This window comes from Semicossyphus pulcher, unplaced genomic scaffold (assembly GCF_022749685.1).
Source record: "Semicossyphus pulcher isolate SPU_LCO1_2020_fin unplaced genomic scaffold, fSemPul1.0.p SCAF_4, whole genome shotgun sequence".
Lineage (NCBI taxonomy): Eukaryota > Metazoa > Chordata > Actinopteri > Labriformes > Labridae > Semicossyphus > Semicossyphus pulcher.
Genome location: NW_027211715.1, coordinates 12433559 through 12456220, shown reverse-complemented (window position 1 = coordinate 12456220; position 22662 = coordinate 12433559). Strand labels below are relative to the sequence as shown.

The following is a 22662-nucleotide window of genomic DNA, read 5'->3' as shown; positions in this document are numbered from 1 at the left end:
CGTGAGCTCCCTGTTGTTCTTAGTCAGTTAACTTTGTCATTATTATCTTCATGATTATAAATGATTATCTAATCAGAAGTGATTTATTTATTTATGTGTGCTGCTCAGAGACAGTCAGAGACATCACTCACATCAGCACTATCCAGAGGTGTCATACAGTACAGTAACAGCAGTATGTTAACACTGCTGCTGCCCTCCACCTGAATTCACAGCCTCTGCAAACCGCCTCAAATAGCTACACCTCTATTTCCTTACTGTGTCTGTCTCTTGTTGTTTCATTCTACATCAGCCCTCTCTCTCTCCCACTCTGACACACATCATGCATTCTTAATCCAGGCTTGTTCTTTCTTTCTGCCTTCACATCCTCTTCCTTTCCTCCCCCATCCTCCCACGTTGGTACAGACAGACAGCTGCAGACAGCAGGGCAGTGCACTGAGGTGAGACCAACCAGGTCTTGGTGAAGTAATTAGGGGGTCACAAAGAGTGCAATTAGGTGAACTGTCGCGAGGCCGATATCCTAGCAGCCAACAAATCAATGCAGACACAAACTACAAGACGGGACTCTAATTGACTGCAGTCTCTTCTCTCATTTTTCAGTTTGTCGATGTTGACTTGCCTCTTGCTCTCATGTTTGACTCAACTTGTTTCAGCACGCTTTCATTGATTTCTTTTGATATTTAATTCACCACAGAGTTGACGAACATAACAAAGGTTAGAGCCACTTGTCTCCTCGTCCAAAATTGTAATCTTATCAACCAAAACATGTTTGCCAAATGTTCAATGTCTCTATAAAATTACAGAAATATTTGGGATTCTGCTAAACTATTGTAACTCATTCATCTTCAGTGTGTCTGAACACATGAGCTGATAGGGATTCAGAAGCTGCAGGAAGTCCTATAAACCAAAATAATTTAGCTGCCCACATGTCACACCATCACATACAAACACACACACAGAATACGTCTTAATCCTTCACTGTGAGAAAGCAGAAACATTTCATTTGACTTTTTTAATCACTCATATCTTCATTTCCATATTGTATAATCCTAAAGACAGGATTTGTGGGACTTTGTAACACCACAAAAAAGTTACAAAAATGGTTTCTAGTCAACAAGTATAGAAGTTCGGAGCAGTGGCATTGAGCCTTTTGAGGTGACAAAGTAATGCAGGTGAATCCTGTGATGTCAGCTGTCTGTCCAGCATTTAAATTCCCAATGCCAGTCTGACACTCTGGCAAACAGAGAACAGGAGGCCTCTGAGTTATAGCTGTCTTAACAACAGCCTTGTCCCAGGCTCAAGATGGATCAGACCTCTGGCAGCATCAATAACATGGCAGGCAGCCCTCAACCAAATCAGAGTGTTACATTTGGACGAGAAAAGTCTGTAGGCTGAAATGTGTGTGTGTGTGTGTGTGTGTGTGTGTGTGTGTGTGTGTGTGTGTCTGTGTGTTGGTGTGTGTGTGCGTGCGTGCATGTGTGTGTGTGTGTGTATTTGAGTTTTTTAGGGGAAAGAAGGAGATAAACAGAGACAGGGACGGGCTGGGGTGGCAGATTATCAGTTTGGGTCTGTGGATAGATGTTCAGTCTCTCTGCTGGCTGTTGGAGACCTTGAAGTCATGAGCAGTGACAGGGCACATTCTCGACGCTGCATTTAGAAGTTTATTGATTTTCCTTTTTTTCCCTCCCTGATTTTCTCATATTTTTTCCCCTGTACGATCCTCAGCCTCAGCAGGATCCTCGTCACTGCTTAAATACTCCATTGGGCTCCATGGTGACGAGGGATGAAACAGCGTTACATAGCACTCTGTGCTGACTGAGCAGAGGCGCTTTGTATCCAGTTAACCAGGGGAATAACGAAGCAACCAAAGTGCTGGAAATGAGCTGAAGTACTCTGTGCTGAGAAATCACACTGAGCCCTTTGTGAACATCGCTGACTGCTGATAATTATAATACACAGCAGTTTAAAATCCACTCAATTTGCTTAAAGTCTGTAACAGCAGGAAGTAGTTAAGGTTATCCACTCTCAGCAGGTCGGAGCTGCAAAAAGAAGGTGGCCTATGATTAAAAAACAAAACACTGGCTTATACTCAGACTCAGAGACAATTCAATAATTGTAACTCCTCTCCCTTACTGGTGAAGTCAAATGTCATAGGTAGGCTTTACGAACTTAGCTAGCATGTCTGTGCTATTGCTAACAGACCCGCTATCAGACCTTAGCAGGCTAAAGCTCTCTGGAGAGCCTGTCGCTTTAAGAGTTACTGTAGCAGAGATAAGAAATAGGAAGAGGGAGGAGATTAAAAGAGAATAATAAGGAGGAGGAGAATGCAGAAATAGAAGTTATCAGTCTTCAGGATGATAAGATGTGTTTTACAAGGTTACACATTACAGCAACTAGAAGTTGTCTCCACACGTGTGCAAGCACAGCATCCCATTAAACTCTGTCTCTCCATGGAACAATTCAAGTACGGTGCCTGAAACAGGAACAGGAAAAAGGTAATTGAACATCACAGCAAGAAGCTAAATGAATTATAATTCAGTGGAGGATTTTCTGTGTAAAAAATCTCAAGCAAAACATCTGTTATCAGACTGATCACTGATATTCTGGAGATCACAAGTGTTGATTAATATATTTAAAGGTTTATGAAACTAGCAGCTATATTTGTAAAGCTAATGCACCATCAAACTGGTTCTAATATTCTGCAGTGAGCCTGAAAACACAGAAAAACTGTCTTAAACAGGCATTTTTATGGCCTCATTAACATACTTTATCTTTGCTGCAACAACACAACCTGCTGATTATTCAGCCTCTAGGAGCCCCATCACAGGCTGCTGTATTTTATCTCTACATTGTGACCCAGAGCTCCTTTATGGCAGATGAATGAATGAATCTCTTGACTGTTACTGGGATCAGATCTGCAGCAGAAATAAAAAACAAGCTTTGTTGTTTTTATGAACATTCTCTCGTCTCACAGCCTCTAAAGATCAGTCGGCCTGTAAACCAAAGTGCTGTTAACGTCACACAGTAACAATGGATGCTGAGCTGCAGGTTTTTACTTCCTCTGGGCACAGCATGCTCTTCTTCATCATGTGTTTGTGTTGTTAGTACAGTGCCTTATGATCACATCAAGCATTGCTGTAAGAGAATTTACTTCTTTTTCAAACATTCAACTTTCACGACTTTTACAACAAGCCACCAGTTGTGAAATGATGGAGGGATGGATGGAGACAGAGATGTTGGCAGGCGGCTGTCAGAAGGAATATAATCCTCTGTGTGGAGTCATTGTGAGGCTGTGCAGAGCGGGAGAGTTTAACCTGGTCGGGTTATGTCAGTACCTGTTACAATACTGCATTCAGGTGCTATCAGATGAGACGACAGGAAACTGCTTCCTTTCACTGAGAGAATATTTCACCTCACTATCTCTATCTAACAGGTCTGTCCTCCTAGAGGACAAAGGATGCAGAAGAAACAGCAGAACACAGCCTTGCCGTTTTTCAGATCTTTTGGCTTTTATGGCGTCAAATGAAGAAGAATGTGGAGATGGATTTATTATGATGAGAAGTGCTCAGCAGACACAGAGGGAATGGGACGTCTATTATGCGAGTATCACACCTAACAAGATGTGAATAGCAGCATTCCTGAGATGTTACTTTCACATTTATATTATCCATCTGCAGTCAGACATACGTATCTGTCACTGACTCAGCCAGTCACTCATGCAGACACACGCCGTCATAAATGGAGCTGCCTGTCATCAAGGTTAACAGTGAGAGGTATGATTTCAAATGGAGGTACTTTCTGGCCACAGAGGAGGAGGAGAGCACCCAGCTGGGCTTTAGGAGCTGCCATATTGCCTGACTGACTTCACTCCTGCTGTCGGTGAAGGCAGTGCGGAGTCCCAGCATCAGTCACAAAGCAGCATGCAGCAGTGGGTGAAACGGGTGAGGGGTTCCTTCTGTCTCAGACACACCCACAGATGTGTCCCAGCAGGGAGCTCTCAGTGACGGGGCCAATGACAAGTTTCAAGAGGAGGAATGATACTGAGATAGAGGGTGGAGGTGTGAAGGTTATAAAATCAGGTGAGGTATACAGAGATACAGTCAGGTGTTTGTGAATGATTTAGATTCTTTCAGCCTCAGCCGTATCAAACGGACCTAGAGAGCACATAAAATAAATATAAAACCACAAGTGAAAGTGGTTTAAAGGTTTCTTTCATATCTTATAAATATAACAAGTACAAGTCTCTGTTGTAGATGCATATCAAAATGAATATCTTCCATGATTATATTTCGTATCAAAAAGCAAAGTGTAAAGCTGAAGTGTTTTACTATTTACTATTTTCCTCCTCCCTCTCACGATCAGCTCTCAAAGCTCCTGAATAAAGAGACCTAAATGGTTAGTAGGAGGTCCTTTTATATATAGCTCATGCTGAACACCCTACCTGCTGGTGTTCAGCATAAGTTACCATTGTGATACTCCAGTAAGAAGTGAACCACCTTTACAGTACTGAAAACCTGGAGTTAACCCTTTAGTGACCTTGATAACCACAAATCCTGCTTCGCAGAATACCCCCTGGCATAGTAATTATTGCACAGTTGCCTACTTACTTCTAGTCTTGTCTGCTTATTGTTGGATAATATAAAAAAGGATGTGTTGATTCAATGTTCTATTTTCACAAAGCCCTGAAAATGAGACACATCGAAGAGAAGAGGAGAAAAAAAACAAGCTGGACATGATGTGTTTGTGATGATAAGACAAGAAGGACGTTTTCCTGCCCCTCTGACAGACCAGATCATGCAGTTTATTAATGATGACTGGAGATGCCACAAGTGTCACTAACACCTGCAGGATTGACTCACACCATAAATATATGGCTGTAAATTGATAACAGCACCATGTAAATAAATAACTGGAAACAGTTTGATATATTGGAATGCTCATAGTCATTTCAGTAATGTGGTGTTGTTTGCATCTCTCAGTGTGCTCAGTAGTAATTGGTTACATATTGAATGTTTGACATCACAGACTGCAGTCTGGATGCTGTTTTCAACTCTATCAGCCCTACACTCAAACTCTCACACATACACACACGTGTATAATGCAGACAGACAGCTCGCCCTGCATGTGGTCAGACAGACAGATATAGCTGCTCCCTCCCTGCAGAGCTCATCAATCCTTGTCTGTCAGAGGCTGCTCTGCTCGGGCTCGCGTGTGTACGACCTCATGAACTGTATGGATGAAGAGTTTGGTGTAATGGTCCACGCTGCAGACTGTCAGCCTCTGCACACAGTAGATTGTCTGACTCTGCAGACTGACTGCTGGGGCGCTGACATCATCAGCAGAAAGCAGAGCAGATCCAGCAACAAGTAAACGTAACCTCTGTCCGTCTCCATAACTGCTTCTTTCCTCCCACATGCAGCTCACCTCTGTAAATAAATCCCTTCAGTCATCTGAGTCTGCATTGAGGTCTAAACCTTTGTGCTGTGAGAAAGCTGTTATCTAGATTTCAGCAGAAATAGGTTTCATTTTCCCCTGATGTGTGTTCTGCTTTCCACAGCAGTAACTGAAGCTCAATTGCAGTGAGTGACTTGTCTGGCCTGCGTGAGGACACGATGATACATGGATCATATTCCTACCTGTATGTCTGTCTGCTTTTTTCTGTCCATCCTGTCAGACAGGAGCTGGAACCTTGGACTCATTCTGGTCAAAGAGATGACTCAGGAAAAGAACACTTTGACCATGACCTTTGTCATTTCAGCCTCTTATTGGCATTTCTGGATACAGTTCTAGATAGGAGCGATTGAAACACTCAATGTTTTAAAAAAGCCTCACTGCTGCTATCTGGGAAGGTAATTCATGTTTATAAAAAAAATGTCACACAAGTAAAGAGACATGAGGACCCAGGTTGGTGTAGCTGAATGGTTCTGATATCATGGAACCATCATCTCATTGATTTGATTACAAGAACCTTTGTTGCCTGTAAGATCTCGCTCAGTCTCTCCTCTTGTCCTGTTCGCCTCTACGCTATAAGCTATTTCATGAAGGTGAAAAAACTATTAATTATCTGCAGAAAATTCTTTATTTACTCTTCAGATGTGACAATGCATCTGGCTCCACATTCTGCATTGACAGAGCTACTCAAACTAATGTTTTATGTATATCTTTTTTTGCTCTGTATCATCACTAAACACATAAAACACTTGTTCACTTAACCATCATGGAAGGGACAAAATGAATATTTCACACCACGGACTCATCGAGCCATCACACTGATGATGCAACGACTGTATTTAAGGCCGTACTTTGCAGTTTAGCTCAGCCGTCCATATGTCTCTAACTGCTCTGTGAGCCTCAGCACCTTTTAGAGACGTACTGTAGCTTCAAACTTTAACAGGGGAGCTCTTGCTGGGTCCAGGTGATGGCTCGTCACGCTCATAGATGGGGAACACTTGAACAGGCCAAAGCATGATCTCTGTCTCAGCAAAGCTATTACAAGCTTCAGTGAGTCCGAGCACAGCAACATGCCGGGTGATAAGCAGGTGGATATACAGTGAATGTAAAGTGTGTGTGTGCAGTTTGCTGTGTGAACGTGTGTCTTACACAGTTACTTGTGTCTAGTTCAGTGTTTCTTTTAGCACAACCTTTTCTGCAGGCTTCAATTATGTTACATTTTCTAACCACTCAGCATCAGACTTCATAAGATGCAAAACATTTCCTGTATCACAATCCTTTTTATGATCCAGTTTTAATCCTGGTGTACGTATGAGTCGACATTGGGAAGTAACTTCCCAAATATGCCACAGCACTAAAATAATCTCCCTCCTGAGAGGCTCAGAAAGACTTCAGATGAAGTAAACGTCACACAGGGGAACATATCTCTGTTCTGCACTGGACTGAAGAGAAGTTGCAGAATCTGCTCGATGTCGAGGAAGAGGACTCAACATCTGCGACTGTGTTTAAAGCTGAACTATCTAAGGCCTAATCTGCCATCTCCACGTGTCTAAAAGTTAAGGGCGACACAGACTGTCCAGAATCCAGAACTGCTGCTTCATGTCTGCACACTGTACACATGACGTCAGCACTGAGCCTGCAGGCCTCTGTTTGTGGACAGCTGGTGAACAGTCTCATTTGTGTGTAATAAGCCGTTACTAATTGTCTTTAGATTGGATCAGTGTCCTATTCTGCTGCAGCTCAGCTCTCAGTCTGTATCACCACAGACACCATTTATCAGAGCTGGTGGATGGTAGCTGAGGTCCTTCATATCATTATTTAAGGGTTTTAAGACATTACATGCACACATAAACGGTTGTCACTATCAAACTTATAGCTCCCTGGCGATCTCCCTCCAGAAAGCTGCACAATATTATACTGAAATGTAGAGATATTGTCTATCTAAGTCCGTACGTCCCTACTGTAAATACATTGATTATCACGGGTGGTATTTATGGGTGACTGAAGCAAAGTGATCAGATTAAAGTAGTTTGTGAATTAAAGCTTAATGAAGTGAAGAAGAGAGTGCAATTAAAGTGTGTAAGTAAGAAATAACCTTCGAGAAAGAGGGTAAATCTACATGTGATGTGCTTCTCACAGAAACCTGAAGCACTGTGCCGATCAGCTGTCTCCGGTGTTCACAGACATCTTCAACACCTCACTAGAGACCTGTCACGTGCCAGCCTGCTTCAAGGCCTCCACCATCATTCCTGTCCCCAAAAAGCCAAGGACCACTGGACTTAATGACTACAGACCCGTCGCCCTGACCTCTGTGGTAATGAAGTCCTTTAAGCGCCTGGTGCTCTCACACCTCAAGGACATTACAGACCCTCTCCTGGACTCCCTGCAGTTCGCCTACAGAGCCAACAGGTCCGTAGACGACGCAGTCAACATGGCCCTCCACTTCATCCTCCAGCATATGGCCACCAATGCCAGGACCCTGTTTGTGGATTTCAGCTCTGCCTTCAACACGACCATCCCGGCTCTGCTTCAGGACAAGCTCTCCCAGCTGAATGTGCCCGACTCCACCTGCAGGTGGATCACAGACTCCTGTCCGACAGGAGGCAGCACGTGAAGCTGGAAAAACACGTCTCTGACTCCAGGACCATCAGCACCGGCTCCCCTCAAGGCTGCATTCTTTCCCCTCTGCTCTTCTCCCTGTACACCAACAGCTGCACCTCCAGTGATCAGTCCATCAAGCTCCTGAAGTTTGCGGAAGACACCACCCTCATTGGACTTATCTCTGGTGGGGACGAGTCCGCCTACAGGTGGGAGATTGACCATCTGGTGACCTGGTGTGGTGAGAACAACCTGGAGCTTAATGCTCTGAAGACAGTGGAGATGGTTGTGGATTTTAGAAAGACCGCAGCCACACCCGCCCCCATCACCATCAGCGACTCCACTGTTTCCTCTGTGGAGTCTTTCCGCTTCCTGGGGACCATCATCAGCCAGGACCTCAAGTGGGAGCTGAACATCGGCTCCCTCATCAAAAAGGGACAGCAGAGGATGTACTTCCTGCGGCAGCTGAAGAAGTTCAACCTGCCAAAGACAATGATGGTGCACTTCTACACCGCCATCGTTGAGTCCATCCTCACCTGCTCCATCACCGTCTGGTACACTGCTGCTACTGCCAGGGACAAGCGCAAGCTGCAGTGTATCATCCGCTCTGCAGATTTTGTATTATACGTATTTTATATTTTCATTCTTATTGCCCATTTCTTATATTATTCTATTTAAGTCTTTTACTTCTGTCTTTTTATTCTAGTTCTGTGTTCTGCACCAAACCACCAAAACAAATCCCTTGTATGTGTAAACCTACTTGGCACTCGTTTTTTTTAATCACCTGACAGCAATAGTTTTGATATGATGTGCACATGCGCACATACCTGGGTGGTACAACAAACCCCCTACCCTGCTGCTGAAAAAAAAATCTTAGAGGAAACACTGCTTTCCCATGCACCATTGTTGTGTTGACAGTTACCATGAGAACGTGGACAAGTGTCAATCAACATGAGATCTGCCACACCTACACAGTCCTGAGAAATGGTCTGAACAGCCAAATGAGCCGTTTTTCAGCAAAGTTTTTTTCAAGTGGTTTTGAACGTTTATTTTCACTCAGATTTTTGAGGATGCTTTATGACACACTCAACTCTGATATCATATATGCATTTTTGATATTTGAAGCCGAGTTTCCAGGGCCTTTAAGTTTTGGGTCCTTTTTTTACAATTGGTATTTTTTCTGAATATATATATTTTTTTATCAGAATCAGACAAATAAGTTAGTTATTTAAGTACATGTTTAATGAAGAACATCACTCAATGACACCTGTAGATTTTAACATTGAGGAGCAGCACAGTAAAGGTCTCAGGAGCAATTAAACACTGAGCAGTTAGTAGTGGATAAATGCTATGTTAGTTTTATCAATGGCATGACCTTTCTCATTATTCATCAATTGTGCAGTTGTTTTTAGCAATTTAGCAATTTCAACATTCATGCTGCAGACCTTCATGGTCCCCGGAGGAAAACTTCTGACTTTGGTGATCCTGAAATATTTCCTTTAGCACCACCAGCAGGTATTCACTTAGAAGTGAAATATATCAACATCTTTGTCACAGAATGCTGCTCAGACATTCATGAACCGTTTCAAGGAGGTTAAGATTTAAAGGTTAAGTATCATCACTGGCATCAGTTCAGAAAGCAAATCATCCCAAGAAACATAAATTATCTGAACAAGGTTTATTTCTCATATCAAGTAATTGCATTTTAACAAAAGGGACAACAAACACACTCGGGATGGATCACATCTAATAGAAAACACACAATATTAGAACTAATCAATAAGTCAAAATACGATAATTTGTCTCAAAGAATAATGAATAAATAATGTTCTAAGGTAAATTAATATAGAGACAGAATACCTGAAAAGATAAACTCCTCTAACCATGACTGACCTGCCGCCGCATGTGAAATCAAAAGAGTGAGTGAAAGGGAGAGCCGTCTTTAAACAGGTAGTGAACAGGTGAACTCAATCAGACTAACGAGGGGAGAAAACGAGTGCAAACAGGAGCCAATCAGTGGTGAGGAGAGGAGAGACAAGGAAGTGAACTGTAGGAAGTGAGGTAGCTGATGAGACATACAAATATTTTATGGATTGCTGTGAAATTTATGTGTGTAATTACAACCCCACAGAGCTGCTTGCATATCTGTGGACTCTTAGTCATGTTTAATTTTGTATTAATGCTTAACAGACCTTTCTCACAGTCATAGTGGGTGAAGCACATGGCTGATTATTTTTACATGAATTAGCTGCTATAGAAGCTACATAAGAGAAAACAGTAAGAAAATTAGATATTTTACTTTGCCCTCAGATGATCTTCATGGATGAAGAAATTGTGTTTCCAAAGGGTGTTCTTTCATTAGTTTGTCTAATCAGTAATCATGTCTACTATTAGATTCAGTTGCTTCCTTATTTACCCAATCATTATGCTCATTATCTGCTTCGAATTTTGAAATGACACACACACACACATACACACACACACGCACGCACACGCACGCACACACACACGCACGCACACACACACACACACACACACACACACACACACACACACACACACACACACACACATGCTTTTTCAAACTCCATTAAATGTCACCTTGATCTTTCAAGAAAAACATTTAATTTTACGGTGGATTAGAGACACCAGCCACATAGAATCCACTGTACTGTAAGCATTTCATAAAAGTGACACATGAGCTGCCTTTTAAAGCAAACTCTGCAGAAATGTTTCATTTAGACAGTTCAAATATGTCAGGGTCAGAGTTCTGTCAGGATATGAGGGTAAGTTTGAGTAAGAATAGGTTTCACTTCACATCACTCATTTTAAGAGAGCAACAGTGAAAGTGGATTTATTTTGTTATTGATAGTCTTCAACCTACTGTTCATCTACTGAACACACTGAAGATACTGTTGGTGACATGCAGTTATCAACTGTTTCTTGATGCAAGGACAGAATGTAAATAGTCAGCAAACCATCATTTGAGCATTACATTTGATCGCACTAACCAGCTACTTCGTGGAAAAACGCTCTAAAACTGACCACATGCTGCATTTTTACGTGTCATGCACTGCTCAGCACTTGCAGATTTTACCATCTCCATCAGTCCATCCTCTAACCTTTGAGCAATGTTTTCACTTCACATACAGTGCTGTTTTTTCCTCCCTGCAGTTGGTTTAAGAAATGAGTCTGTCTCTGATGGTTTTCGTCTTTCAGTGAATCATTTTTCTGCATTTTCAAAGTCAGTCTTTCATCATCTCTCCTGCCCCGTGTATCAACAGCAGCCTCTCTGCAGCAGTGGTCTGTCTCCCTGTTTCACAGGAAATTGAACCCACACTGATGTTACTGTATATATCATCGGCCTGCAATGAGTCAGGGTCACACAAACATCCAGAAATACACACACATACGCACAGCATCTGCTCAGACATTATTAAGTGAGTGTGGCTGTTATTATGGAGAATATGCAGTGTGTTAGACCGCCTGACAGATTGTGTCAGGGGCTGCAGTCCTATCAGGATTGGATAATAAAAAGCCAGTTAATCTAGCAGGTCCCTATAGTCCTGTTGTGCACACAGAATAAAAATTATGACAGCTCTACGCTCTGACTGTCCTTGTCAGATTCTCCTCCTCGCTCTGTCCTATCCTAAAATATAAGAGCAATAACAATTTTATCTCCTCAATCTCCACCATTCATCTGCAAAACATTTGCCTCCAAGAGGCACAGAGTTATCTCCTCAGCAACAGTAATGTGCCATGAAAATAGGTGCCTGTGCCAGTATGCAAGAGCAGATTAATTTATGAGGACCTCGGCTCATCAGGAGGACTTGGAATGAGAGGCAGGAGAACGGCAGGAGGGGGTCGACTCAGCTTTGTCCTTCGCTTGGTGGGAATCATTCAAAGCAGGACACAACAAATGCAACAACAGCCAATGTGTCACCTTGTAGAAAGTCATAGAGACAGGGACGAGTCTCTGTGCTGTCTGCCAACTCTAGTCTTTACCTCTTTCAGAGAGCAGGGAGAGGACGGGCTCAATAAGGATAATAAGATACTTTCATAATGCCTTTCTCTGTAGGAAAATAAGAATAATTTCCAGTTGGCAGTTAACCCTCCAGTTTTTCCCTCTTTTTCTGTCTCTACAGTCGACAATAACCCCTGCCAGACCAACCCGTGTCTCCACGGAGGGAGCTGCCTGCAAGAAGGTGACGGCTACAGCTGCTACTGTCCTCAGGGCTTCTCTGGAGAGAGCTGTGAGATCGGTGAGTCCCCGTCGGGTCAGGGAGACCTCAGAGGTCACAGCATCACACAGATGCTGTGTCACAGTGTGTTGGGATAACATTTACTAGATGTTCTCTGGCTTTGAGATGAACTCAGAAGGAAAGCACCAGCAGGATTCCCCTCTGGGTTTTGTTTTTTTATTTGATATCAGGAATCTGGATCAAATCTCAACCATTCAAAGTGAAGAGGAGCTTTCCTGTCATGTCCTGGAGTTTTCAATCAAGCTCGCTGACTGAAAGTGGACAGGGAATATTAATATGCTGCAAGTCAGCCAGTTGTGACAGAGGTTGTTGAACGTGTGCTATTTGTGCATAACTGTGTGTGTGTTTCTGTGTGTTTTCACCTTCTGCGCCAGGAGAAGCAGGTGGCTCATCTTTCCACTCAGTATGATGGGAGAAAGTGGCTTTCAGATAATGTGTGTATAATATTTCCGGTGTCTGTGCATGTGGGGGCATATGTGTGTGTGTCTGTGTGTGTGAGACACACAAGGACACGCGGGCCACAGAGGAGCCCTGAGCTCAGTGAGGGTGGAGCATCTGATTAAAGTGCTGGAGCAGCAGCTAATGTTGCTGCAGATGAGGGAGGACAGGAAAACAAAGAAAAGAAGAAGTAGATGAGACATTGGCAGAAAATATCAAAGTGACTTTTTATGAGACTTCCAGCAACATGAACCCCACAGGCTGACACTGAGCTTCAACACATCACAGCTGGTACAAAGTTGTTGACGTCATTCAGACTGGGTCCTGGCATCTCTGGCTTTGAAGACATGCTTCTCACAATAAGCTTAATTTGCTGGAGTGAATCTCAGTTACTCTTGTTTGTATGATGTGTGCTGTTTAACAGAGTGAAATCACTTTAAGGATTAAGTGTTAACAGTAATTAACAGATGCACCTAAATTAGAAAAGAGCACTAGGGATGCTGAATGTGGTTTCAGTCTGTGTTATCGAGCTCTGTGCTCCATATTCATGCAAACAAAGAGAAAGGTTTAAGGGTCATTGCTCATGAAAGAGGTCAAAGGTCAGGGGTCATGAGAGGCGTGGTGTCCTGCGTCTGATTATTAATAATCTTTAGTGCTTATTTCTAACAGACCATATTATGCAACACTGAGGTGTGTCTGTGCATTAATACTATTGGAGATCAATCAACAACCTGCTGTTGGATCAATAATTTGTGACAACTGCAGGTTAACTGCATCAATTACACACGTTTGTAACGATTTGCTGCAGTTGATCTGTTTTGGAATTTTTAGTGAATGATGCAAAACTTAAAATGATCACATTTCAGCCTCATCGATGGGACAAAGAACATCTATAGAATATTTATTTACTCATTACTTCTGCTCTCGTGAGTTTTAATCACCTCGTGTTGTGATATTGATCATGTTCCTGAGCTGCATATCTGATGTTTCTAATATTAATTACGACCAAAGGAAAAAAGGTTAATTGCCTGTAACAGTAAATACTTGACCACAATTTACAGGCTTGACACAGAGCTGTTATTACAGTGGAAGGAAAGTGTGCCTTCATGTCTGCGTTTCACAGCTGCAGCTTCTCTTTCCTTCAGTGTGTTTACCAGCTCATTAAAGGTCTCTCTGTTTCCCACCCTGTGGTTTCAAATAAGTTTACACAATGTTTAGGAGAAGATGTTTTTGAGAGCTGCATTATTGATGGCCTGTGTTTCTGCTTTTTATATTCCTCTGTTTCTGCCCTCCTCACCCTCCAGCATGTTGCTCTTTGGCAGACCCACAGTACAGTGCTGTAGTGAAGTTGCTCTGCAGTGCAGAGGTTGGGTTGGAACAAAAGAAGCAGAACCCCCCAGCATTTCTCCCAAATAACACATTTCACCTCCTGCCACACTTCCTCTCTCCTCCACAACTCCTAACCTCTCCCCCCTCTCTCTCTGGCTCCGTGCTTCCGTTTCTTTCTCTCTCTCGCTATAGTTTCCTGTCACAGGTCAAAACACTTATTCATAGAGAAATGCCTCTGTACTCATGCATAACATGAAACTTATTCAAGCTCACACGCTCACTCACCTGCAGACTCTAATTCTCAAATATGCTCATAAGAGTGTGCACGAAATATAATCTCCTCTTTTCTTTCTCTCTTTCAGTATGTACCCTTAGACTGTATGAAGCACTAATGCATAAGTCATGTTTAAAGAGGCCGAGAGAAACGCCCCGCTGGGCTTCTGCATTAATTCATCCTCTGAGACCCACTCCTCTCATCTGATTGAGCTTGAAAGATTCATGAGGTCGAGGCTATTAATATCATCATCCACTAACCCACCTCACCAGTGTGTCCACACCAAGCGTCAACCTCCGGTGTTGAAAAATAAAGCCAATGCGGAAGTGCAAAAAACTGCAGTTCCTTGAGTGGCCACTTGAGGCCGGTTCCAGAAAACAAGAAATAACATTACAGCAGGTGGGGAAATGCCAATGTTTTCAGCCTGGTACAAAAAATGGTTTTATTATAAATAGCATTTTTTTTTGTTCAAGATAACTGTACGTGGGGTGAATTTTTTTATAACACACCCGTTTTAATAATATTAAGCCTTAAATCATAGGGGCCGGATCACTTGATTGACAGGTGGATCCTGCTGGCTGTCTGCTAGATGTCAACACAGACACACAGACACTGAGCTTAACTTCACCTGTTTGTGTTGCGAGGGGATTTTTTCAAAGTTTGGACAAATAATCTGTCTCTGTGGGATTTATGGAACTTTATGGCTGTGCAAGAAGTCTGAGCTCCAGCTTTTCGGTGAGTTAAATGTTAGTGTTACTGTACTGAAATATTTTTAGCACTAAGTATCAGGTATACTGTGCTCGCTTTAGTTACTTCTTAGCCTGTGCAGTGTTTGTCAAACATTTATTTAATCGTTGGCCAGTAAATAGGAGTCAGGAGTTCAAGAGATTACAACGGACTGCAGTGATGAGAAGATCGGTTATTTTAAGTTTCCTGTTACGTGCTCACCGGGTGAGCGAGCAGCATGTCCGCTACTTCTTTAGTCTGATAAATAAACACCTGCAGTCAGTCACCGACAGAATCTCCTCCTGGCAAAGTCAAACTAGCTCATTCATTATTTGTACAGTCTATGGCTAATAACCGCTAGCTACGCTGAGGAGCATATAGCCTAGCTTCATAGCCGTAGCTGGCTGATTCATGCGGCCTGCCCATAGAGCTCAGCAATAGGCTTTAGCTCGGTCGCACTCCGCCTCCTTGTCTGCCTCTGGATTAGCCGGCTCTGGCATTTCCAATATGGCGACCCCCAGCGGCGGCGCAATTCGGGATTCAAAACGCTTCTTCAGAAACCAATGGGTGACGTCACTGAGACTATGTCCATTATTTATACAGTCTATGGTCCACACATCTGAGCCATGAGGTCAAAGAGGATGGGATGGGTAAGACAGGCTGTGGCTGAGGATAATGGATGTTTTATTGTAGATACACAGGAAGTTAAGATATTTGTCAGCAGACCCCCAAAGTCAGGAGGTTTAAGGAGAATTAAGGCAAGAGTCAGACATAGGAAGTAATAAAGCTGCAGAGAGAATAATACTCAGTGAGTTGCAGGGTGTAAAGGTGAAGACAGATGGAAAGGGCCTCTGCTGCCATGCTGCTCCCCTCAGGACATCCCATTCACTCCTTCATTAATGATGGGATGGATTTATGTGTTTGGCTCCAAATCCTCCAAGTTTTAGTGCTCAGGTCAATATGTTGTAGAGTTTTACTGCTGTTTCTTAGCTTGAACTTTTCCTGCAGTTTTACCTCCATGCTGCAGAAGAATGCAGAATCAGAAAATTATGATGAAAGTAATGATGAACAATTTGATTGATCACATGTGGAAATGGAGACCTGCAGATGTGCAGTTAACCTCTGTTCACACTCTATAAACGGCTATAAAAAGGTGTGTGTGTGTGTGTCTGGGTTAATGACCTGCTTGCCAGGTTTCCAAGCTTCCTCTCTCTCTCTCTCCCACACACAAGCCCGCACGCACGCACACAGACACTTGCTACGTTGACTTTCTTCATCTTTGCTGTCCTCCTTTGTAATTTACTCGTCAGCTGAAGTGCTGTTACAGTGAATGAATATGTATGCGTGTACCTGATAAGTGTTTGGTTTAGCTCCGTGTGTGTGTGTGTGTGTGTGTGTGTGCGTGTATTGTGACTGTGTTTACACTGGGTGACAGCTGTAGGAGGAAGTGAAGCATGTAGAAAGTGGGACAAATTGATTTCCCATGAAGACCAGGAAATGACTTGGATACTGACACGAACACAACTGAACTAGGACCTTTGTGATGATTCAGAACGGTGTTGTGCTTTTCTTTGACTCACTGATTTACATGAAACAGATCAAGAACCTGAACAAAGACAAACCTTTGAAATCAGATGACTGTACGTTCATGCAGAAACAAGAACAAGTGATTCTACCTGTTCAACCCAAACTGATGATAATTCAATGAAGTCCACAGGATTGTTGTTTTCATTCTTGGAAAATCATGTAATGCAGTTTGCATTTCTCTTCAAAGATTCATCATCAGAGCCCCCTCCTCTCAGATCCTTGTAGACTTTCACTGTCACTGATTCACTGATTTTGATGGCACTGAGAAAGAAATAGAAATAGATCATTTATTTCTACTATTTCCTCTTTAAGTGTGTCAGAAATAGTGACAGGAGGCAGAGAATAGCCTGTCGTTCCCCCCTCTGGGGAACTTTTCCACTTTAAGACCAGAGTTATTATTATTTTTAAATGTGATGCAAGTAAGGACCAAGAGAAGGAAGTGAGGAAGGACAGATATTAGAATAGGTAGAAGGATGAACTGTAAAAAGGAAGGATAGGAGAAAGAAAGCTCTACAGAAATCATGAGTCTACATGATGGAGGAGAAAGGAAGGATGAAAGAATACAGAGAAGGAAGCCAGGAGACGGAAAAAGGAGTAAAGAAAGGAAAACAAATAAGGAGGAGGAAAGATGGTGGAATCGAACAGACAAAAGTCACAGCATTAAGCAGTCCATTTTAAGAGTTGGATTTGTAGCTCCCTTAAGCTGAGGTAAAGTGTGTTAATGATCCACCCCTGGGTGTATCTGCAGATAAAGATGTGAGAGAACAGGCCAAACCCCACACGGCCCTGAGGGACGCTACTGCTGTAACGGCAGGAGCCCTAAAGGGACACCTGTAAACCCTCCTGACTCAAAGGACATGAGCCTGCTGAGACCCACAGGGGCCAAGGAGGATAAAGCTGCCATTTAGAGATCTGCAGAGGGACGGAGAGAAAATAGAAGGTTAAGAGACTCAGAAGTGAGTAATGAAGCAGAATAATGGAGGGAAGTGAGGGAAGGAGGACAGAAGGAAAGTAGAGACATTAAGAAAAGAGAGGAAAAAAGAAGGGAAATCTGCAAATGCTGATAATTCTCTGAATCTATTCTGCATTTCCTGTGAGGTCCTTCACTATCTCCAGCTCCCTTCTCTCCTTCTGTGAGGAGAGAGAAATAGAAAGTGAGGCTGTGATACTGGAGGCACTGTAGCAGCTGGCTCGGCTTCACTGTCCCTGGCTTCTTGTTCCTGGCCACTGAAACCCCCTCCCACACTTAATATAAACAGACAGTGAAGATGGAGCCAGTGAACACAAACACACACATGCACATGTTGCATCTCATGAATTAAGATGCATCTCAAAACAGGCAGGCTTACGGCTCACTTTGCTCGCTTCGCCTCGGAGCACTACAAAGTCTGCTAAACTGCGACTGTTCAGTACATCGTGAAGGCTCCAAGATGTAATTGCATCTGGGCCGAGTGGTGAGGTAACACATCCCTGTTCATCCCAACATCTTAGCAATGTAAAGGGATGAAGCATCTTCTCTGTTTCCAGCAGACAGCAGTATGAAGGACTTTTATCCAGGCGCTGGAGCCTCTGATGGATGATCAGCGTCACACTGAGCTCTCAGGAGAGCAGCACAGAGCCTTGGGCTGGACCAGAGCTGCTGTGTTGTCTGTCTGCTTCCTCTCCCTGCTGATCCTGATGCTTTTGTAATCCACCTGCACCCAAACACAGCTGAAGGCCCGAGATACTAAAGTATACTGCTACTAAACACACACACACACACACACACACACACACACACACAAAGGCACACAAACCTACCTGCACACAGAGGCACAAACAAATGTCCACTCATAGGTGCTAGCAGACGCACAGTTCATATGATATGATTTTTCCTGCATTTTCTCAGCAACACATTCAAACTGGGCCCCTCCTCCTGGGCTCTTCATCATCAGAACTAACTGTTGCACTAGCATGCTAACCACCGGTTGTTCTATCCCTGGTTTGAGATACCTACCTGTCCAACAGAAAGAAGGCCAACTCTGCACCGCTCTTTCGCCATGTTCACCGCTCTGAATGAGGCCCAGCTGCTAATTTGAACCACTCCCACACTCAGCTGTACGCTGTGATTGGCTCAGGGAACCACAACAGCGCCCCTCCTGAAAACAACAAAATAGATGCAGAGGAAAGGGTCTCACAAGGGTCTGCACACACAATCACTAACGCACATGTATAGAGGCCCATCAGTGATGATTTATATTATATTTGTAAAAGTCTATCTTTTATTTTTCTACAAAAAATCCTACTTATTAGACCTTTAAACATTTGTACTTAATAAATGTAACTACATTGTAAACACTGAAAATATGAATCGCTACTATTCTTAATCCTGAGAATTGCAGTTGACAGCAATATTTTGTCAGCTTTAGTTTTTCAGTCTTGTCACATGATCTTCACCAGCAGACAGTTTTCCAGCTTTCATGGATGGTAGATGTCAGATGTTCTTAAACCTTGATAATGAAAGTTTGGACAAAAGTGTCTTCAGGTCCTTTTGGCAGCTTTCCTGGAGCTTTCACAGCTGAGTCAACTTCATCTCTGATTGACCTTGTGGAAGACTGTCAACTAATCACATCCTGTATTGTTTAATACCATATTTCATACACATGTGGCTTAACACAAGTGTACTGTTGGCTTAACATTTGCTAGTCTTTGTCAGTAATTTTTTTATCCAGAAATGTCAAATTTAATTCAAAGTCCACTGGTTGAATCAAACAGTGAATCTAACATGGGGAAATGATCTCATAGTTTTCCTGATCTGGCCTTTTAATAAAAAGTGAATTCAGCTCACGTCCTGCGATGAGTGTGAAGTATCTCTGGGATTAGAAAAGCCTGAGGAGATTTATCTCACTCAGAAAGTATCCAGGGTTATAATATCCCATCATCATTCGATACTCACTGCATATTAATAGAAGTTAAAATGAGCTTGACACAGATTATTCTCCCTCTGTTAAATAAGTTTGCCTCTTAATCTGACATCATGGAACCAAAGAAGTTTTAGAGCTCAAAATGTGGAAGCTGAAGATGAGCGCCTCCCCTGGTGGCCTGCTCCAACATCTACATGTACAGCTAAGAACTGCAGTCAGATGAAAGTTATTTTTTTCTCTACAAATACACCTTTCACATCACACATTTATCTGATCCAGTAGTAATATTAAAATATTGATTATTGCAGCTTTGAGTTACTGTTTCACAAAAGGATCAACGTGTGGAGGCAAAAACAAAATGTTGCCAAAAACAGTGAGAAGTTTAAGAGTGAAGAAGATAAGAGTGACACTTGTTTAGCACTAAATCACACATACATGAAGTTTATGCTGCTGTTTTGGATGTTCATTTAGTAAATTCACACAATGTGCTGAACCAACACAAACACTTAAATGCAAACATCGAAGAAGTGTAGTGTACTCTTCACCTGCACTGTTCTCTGTCTCTCTGATCTGTCTCTGCTGCTGGTTGATGAGGCTGCACACCAGCACACACTCTGTTAGACTGTGTTCTTTCTGCTGTGTGTCACAGAAAGACTGATTGGGAGTATTCCTGCATGAATTTGCATTTTCTTCCATGTAGCTAACAAAAAAGTCTCCCTGCATCACATTAACATTGTCCCTTCATGCAATCCATAGCACCCTGTGAGATGTGGAGTCTCTGGGTGGCATTTACTGGTTCAAAGGTTCTCTGTGGAATTGATCAGACTGATGTTTGATCTGTTCCTCTGGTTTTTAGTCTGCATAGAAAAATTTGCTTTTCCTGTTCTGTTAGGACAAACTGACTGTCAAATGCCTGCGTCTGCCTCCAACACAAGACAATGGATTATACCAGCCTATAATGAGAGTCTGATACATGTATTCACAGGGACACTTTACATGTGTGAACAATCATTTCTTTAATTCTTATTAATCAACTCTCTCCTTCATTCTCGTCTGAATGTTCTTTTCCTCATTAACGTCTTTCTTTCTCTCTGTAAGACTTTTTATCTCTTTAACTTGTTTCATTGTTGCTGTCCTCTTCATCTTCTCACTTAATGAAACTCTGTTTGACGAGGTTATTCACAATGCTGAAGCGATTACGTCTGAGACGTTCACAGAAACAGGACTCTCACTCCTTCAGAAGTTTAACTCAAATGTTAAAAAGCTCTGAGAAACAAGATTTAAAGGTCAGACGTGGAATTGAATTCCACTGCTCCCGGTGTTTTTCAAACACTCATTATGTTGACAGGAAGAAGGCTGCAATCTTAAACTCAATACATGTTTGTGTTAGTATTGACATTCAGAATGGGCAGCTGGCATCTTTTCTCTCTCTCCTCTGCACTCTGGCTTCAAAACAAACACAGAAACAATCACTTAAAATCACACTCAGAATAAACTTAAGACTTCTAAAGAGGAAATTGCTGCTATTTTTGTGTCAAAGTCCACAAATGCCAAGTGAAACATATTTCAAATGCTTCTTGCTTTGACATTTCTTTCATTTGATGTGAATATTTATGAGTGGAGTTTAATGGAGGACATTTAAAAAAAAAGATCCCAACAACAAGCACAGATGTGAGAGAGGACACACATGGCTTCATGTGGTTCTCCTCCCTCTCTCCATCACTGATAGATGTGGTTGGGTGTGGTAACAAGTGTGCATCCGTAACCACAAAGCACAGTGATGTAATACTGCACGGACATACCCACAAACTAAGTTGTTAAACCACTGGACACAAGTTTCAATAATATCTTAAGAGGTGTTGAAACTTCAGTATTCCTCAGTATTTCTCGACAACATTAAATATTCAAATCAGTTCAAAAAGAATTCTTAGTTAGAATTGATCAGACGTGTAATGGTTGACAAAATGACATTTCAGTAAAAATGCTGCTTATAAAGCCTTCACTGGACCACTGAGGATCTTTTTTACATCAGTTGTAGACGATCTTCATCATCACTGGTGTCTGTCAGAATGTATTGATCCTCCCTACCTTCGGCTCAGATAAATCTCCCATCATGCCTCATGCTGCTCGTTTGACACCTTAATAACAGGAATCAGTGCTTTAAGATCCAAACGCTTCAATCTCTTAAGCTGAGCTTTCATGATGTAATTTGTGTCTCGTGTGGGATTTTTATTTATCCACACACCTCTCAGGACTCTCTTCTTCTCACTCTGAGTCCTGACGATTTAAAGTGAAAATATTTGATCGAAAGAAGAAGAAGCTTCTTAAATCCTCAGGAACACAGCCAGCTATTAGTCTGGATCCTGCCTCATTATCTGAGCACAAGTTGTTCTCTACTTCCTGTTTATTCAAAAGAAAGGTCACTGTTTATAACCTCTAATTTGTAATGTTATTATTGTGTGGATGGCAGCAGAAAGCTGTCATTGTTACCATGCAGCACTTTTTATGGCCAAGTTACCTGACCAGTAAAATTATAAGCCATGTTTTAATGCTGCCAGTGCTCGGCTCTCTGAAATGACTGAGTGCAGTTTGAATGGTGAAAGAGCCGTTTACTTTTTATTTAGCCTGAACATTCACGAACACTGTGGCTGGTGAGAGACTTTAAAGTATACATCTCACTGTTGTAAAGAAGTCAAAGACCCTCCAGAGGAGGCAAAGTCATAGAGGGGACAGAAGGACAACAGTCTTTGGGGGACGATGGGCAGGATGTGGAGCTGAGCTCTGGTCAGGTACACAGGTAATAGAAATGTAATCTGATATATTGAACGGACAAATGATCCCAAAAGGGAAAAGACTGACCCAGAGCTCGCTGTCTCTTTCTCTGTCCCTTTTCAATTATTCACACCCTGGTTTTGACACACGCCTGCAGTGAGCCTGCAGATATTCTGTCAACCAACACCACCCTCGGTTTGTCTGTCTGCTCTCTCACTATCCTCCCTCATATTCCTCTCTCTCCATTTCCCCATCCTCTGTCCTCACACAGGCCAGCTATCCTTGAATACACACAGAGAGGCAGAAAGAGCAGCTGACAGATTTA

At 42.5% G+C, this 22662-nt stretch overlaps 1 pseudogene; it reads left to right on the top strand.

Annotated features, from left to right (window-relative positions):
• LOC138607279 (neurocan core protein-like) overlaps positions 1-22662 on the top strand; it is a 70106-nt pseudogene that overhangs the window by 25050 nt on the left and 22394 nt on the right.